Source organism: Kogia breviceps, chromosome 6 (genome assembly GCF_026419965.1).
Source record: "Kogia breviceps isolate mKogBre1 chromosome 6, mKogBre1 haplotype 1, whole genome shotgun sequence".
Lineage (NCBI taxonomy): Eukaryota > Metazoa > Chordata > Mammalia > Artiodactyla > Physeteridae > Kogia > Kogia breviceps.
In genome coordinates this window covers 96326640-96331482 of record NC_081315.1, presented here as the reverse complement: position 1 = coordinate 96331482, position 4843 = coordinate 96326640, and positions in this window count along the sequence as shown.

Sequence of the window (4843 nt, the reverse complement as noted above, 5' to 3'; positions counted from 1 at the left end):
AAAGGAGCAGGTTGCTTTCAATTACAGGGAAATGAGGGCCTCCTGGATCTATTTCCTACAAATTTGAGGCCTTATTTAATATCACTACTGACCAACAGCACCAGCTATGTAATTTGTGGAGCCCCTCGTTCAAAAAGTGGGAAAAGTGCCGTCATAAGTACTAAAAATATCAAGCTTTCCTTTCTTCCACAGTTTCTCTCTTGACTTGTCTTTTTAAAAAATTGCTATTTAATGCTATTCTAAGTTGAAATTTAGAAATTATTAGCATGAATTTTTTTTCCTTAAGATCTTTATTGGAGTATAATTGCTTTACAATGTTGTGTTAGTTTCTGCTGTATAACAAAGAGAATCAGCTATACATATACATATATCCCCATATCCCTTCCCTCTTGAATCTCCCTCCTTCCCTACTCCAGCCCTCTAGGTGGTCACAAAGCACCGAGCTGACCTCCCTGTGCTATGCAGCTGCTTCTCACTAGCTATCTATTTTACACTTGGTAGTGTAGATATGTCCATGCCACTCTCTCATGTCATCCCAGCTTTCCCTTCCCCCTCCCTGTGTCCTCAAATCCATTCTCTACATCTGCGTCTTTTTTCCTGTCCTGCCCCTAGGTTGATCAGAACCATTTTTTCTTTTTCTTTTTTTAGATTCCATATATATGTGTTAGCATACAATATTTGTTTTTCTCTTTCTGACTTACTTCACTCTGTATGACAGACTCTAGGTCCATATCCCTCACTACAAAGTATAACTCAATTTCGTTCCTTTTCATAGCTGAGTAATATTCCATTGTATATATGTGCCATATCTTCTTTATCCATTCACCTGTCGATGGACACTTAGGTTGTTTCCATGTCCTGGCTATGGTAAGTAGAGCTGCAATGAACATTGTGATACATGACTCTTTCTGAATTACGGTTTTCTCAGGGTATATGCCCAGTAGTGGGATTGCTGGGTTGTATGGTAGTTCTATTTTTAGTTTTTTAAGGAACCTAAATACTGTTCTCCATAGTGGGTGTATCAATTTACATTCCCACTAACAGCGCAAGAGGGTTCCCTTTTCTCCACACCCTCTCCAGCATTTATTGTTTGTAGATTTTTTTTTTTTTTCTTTTTGCGGTATGCAGGCCTCTCACTGTTGTGGCCTCTCCCGTTGTGGAGTGCAGGCTCTGGACACTCAGGCTCAGCGGCCATGGCTCACGGGCCCAGCCGCTCCACGGCATGTGGGATCTTCCCAGACCAGGGCACGAACCCATGTCCCCTGCATCAGCAGGCGGACTCTCAACCACTGTGCCACCAGGGAAGCCCTCCATTGTGTATTCTTGCCTCCTTTATTAAAGATAAGGTGACCATATGTATGTGGGTTTATCACTGGGCTTTCTATCCTCTTCCATTGATCTATATTTTTATTTCTGTTTTTGTGCCAGTACCATACTGTCTTGATTACTGTAGCTTGGTAGTATGGTATGAAGTCAGGGAACCTGTTTCCTCCAGCTCTGTTTTTCTTTCTCAAGATTGCTTTGGCTATTCAGGGTCTTTTGTGTTTCCATACCACTTGTGAAATTTTTTGTTCTAGTTCTGTGAAAAATGCCATTGGTAGTTTGATAAGGATTGCATTGAATCCGAAGATTGCTTTGGGTAGTAGAGTCATTTTCACAATGTTGATTCTTCCAATCCAAGAACATGGTATATCTCTCCATCTGTTTGTATCATCTTTCATTTCTTTCATCAGTGTCTTATAGTTTTCTGCATACAGGTCTTTTGTCTCCTTAGGTAGGTTCATTCCTAGGTATTTTATTCTTTTTGTTGCAATGGTAAATGGGAGTGTTTCCTTAATTTCTCTTTCAGATTTTTCATCATTAGTGTTTAGGAATGCCAGAGATTTCTGTGCATTAATTTTGTATCCTGCTACTGTACCAGATTCATTGATTAGCTCTAGTAGTTTTCTGGTAGCATCTTTAGGATTCTCTCTCTATAGTATCATGTCATCCGCAGAGTGACAGCGTTAGCGTTACTTCTTCTTTTCCGATTTGGATTCCTCTTATTTCTTTTTCTTCTCTGATTGCTGTAGCTAAAACTTCCGATACTGTGTTGAATAATAGTGGTGAGAGTGGAGATCCTTGTTTGTTCCTGATTTTAGAGGAAATGATTTCCGTTTTTCACCCTTGAGAACGATGTTGGCTGTGGGTTTGTCATATATGGCCTTTATTATGTAGAGGTAAGTTCCCTCTATGCCTACTTTCCGGAGGGTTTTTTTCACAAATGAGTGTTGAATTTTGTCAAAAGCATTTTCTGCATCTATTGAGATTATCATATGGTTTTTATCCTTCAGTTTGTTAATATGGTGTGTCACATTGATTGATTTGCCTATATTGAAGAATCCTTGCATTCCTTGGATAAACCCCAGTTGATCATGATGTATGATCCTTTTAATGTGCTATTGTATTCTGTTTACTAGTATTTTGTTGAGGATTTTTGTGTCTATGTTCATCAGTGATACTGGTCTGTACCTTTTTGTGTGTGTGACAACTTTGTCTGATTTTGGTACCAGGGTGATGGTGGCCTCATAGAATGAATTTGGGAGTGTTCCTCCCTCTGCTATATTTTGGAAGAGTGTGTGAAGAATAGGTGTTAGCTCTTCTCTAAATGTTTGATAGAATTTACCTGTGAAGCCATCTGGTCCTGGGCTCTTGTTTGTTGGAAGATTTTTAGTTACAGTTTCAATTTCAGTGCTTGTTATTGGTCTGTTTATATTTTCTATTTCTTCCTGGTTCAGTCTCGGAAGGTTGTACTTTTCTAAGAATTTGTCCATTTCTTCCAGATTGTTCATTTTATTGGCATATAGTTGCTTGTCATAATCCCTCATGATTCTTTGTATTTCTGCAGTGTCAGTTGTTACTTCTCCTTTTTCATTTCTAATTCTGTTGATTTGAGTCTTCTCCCTTTTTTCCTTGATGAGTCTGGCTAATGGTTTATCAATTTTGTTTATCTTCTCAAAGAACCAGCTTTTAGTTTTATTGATCTCTGCAATTGTTTCCTTCATTTTTTTTCATTTATTTCTGATCGTAGCATGAATTTTATGGTTCCTCTTTATATTGTGTGGTGCCAGATTTAAATACAAGCAAGAAGTTTTTACCTCAAATGCAGTATTGCTGAAAGTACACAACTCATATGTTGTGGCTCATTCACATATTTTGCTCCCACCAGCAGGGACACTGCACAAAACTCACTCAATTTTTAAAATTTCTTTTCTTGTTTGTGCATATTCTACTGCTATTCCTTACCTTACTGATGAGTAAGGAAGCAATGGAAGGGAGAAGAACTCCTGGCTATCCTTTCCTTCTGCTCAGCATTTTCAGCCTTGAGTGGATTGCTAATGCAGGAAAGTAACACGAGTGAGGAAGGATGTGATAGGGCTTCATAGTTATTTCTTTTGTTGTATTTGGAAAAATTCTGGTTTGAATGGAATGCGTGATCTCTTGGGGGCCCCTGCTTTATCAGTTGTAGATGTAACACACCTGTAGTTTGAGTCTTGCTGTACTCCCGCTTGTTGTGGGTCTACTGGAGCTCTGTACTCGTGAGGTATTGCAAATGCTCTATGCAAATGAGTGGGGTGGCAAAGAACTGTGGGCACACACCATGCCCATCTGCCTCTGCACACACGTGTGCTCCATTGCCCTATTGGGCTTGAAAAACTAAGTTAAAAGACAAAATTGTCAAGAATTTCAGGACCCCGACAGCAGAGCATTTCAGCCAGGAATTAGGCCCTTCTGTGTGACTGCATGCTCAAGAAGCTGGCCCTGCCCACCACCCCATGCCAATCAAAGTGTTAAGGAAAAGTTGACTTAAATTCAGGAATGTGAGCAAGAAGACTATAAGTTGGTAGCAACTCTCTAGGGCAGCTGAAGCATGTGCCGAGGGCTGGGTCAGCACCACAGAGTGATGCTAAACTGGAGGCTGGTCATTTATTTATTTATTTATTTATTTATTTTTATTTATTTTTTTTTTTTGTGGTATGCGGGCCTCTCACTGCTGTGGCCTCTCCCGTTGCGGGGCACAGGCTCCGGACGCGCAGGCCCAGCGGCCATGGCTCACGGGCCCAGCCGCTCCGCGGCATGTGGGATCCTCCCGGACCAGGGCACGAACCCGTGACCCCTGCATCGGCAGGCGGACTCTCAACCACTGTGCCACCAGGGAAGCCCCGCAGGAGGCTGGTCATTTGAAGAGTTGTGTTCCATCTCTGGTTGTGTCATTTACTAGCAAACCTACTAGACTTTCTCAATGTCAATTTCTTCTTCTGGAATATGGGACAGAAACCCTTTGCTTCCTATGGTTATTAAAATGAGGCAATGTATATAAACGTTTAGCCCTGGGGTTGGTTTACTCCAAATGCTTGGCATATAGTTATGCCTCAAAAGTGTACTGGACTAACACACATGGCAGTTGTACAAGATGCACTTCCCATGCTTGTTTGCATTTTTCTTGAGTATTTCCAAAGTGTCATACCAAGTTAAGAAAGTTACTATCAAACTCAAGCCACAGAGGCCAGAACTGGCCTTGGATTCATTATTAGGATGAGCTAGACTAGTGTCATGTGATAAGTTTCCAAATGGACCTGGGTCAGTTGAGGGACAGGGTGGGGGGAGGGGGGAGACAGGATGCAAAGAACCCTTAGCCTTTAGGAAACTGCTGTATTGTCCTCTGAGTGACTCACTTTCTAGTCCCAATCAAGGACATGGTAGTGCACATTGTTTTACAAGGATTTTTACATTATTTTTGTTAAAAATCCAATAGTTGGAGAGAGTTTATAACTGTTGGCATTGTCATTTGCCCCATCCCTCC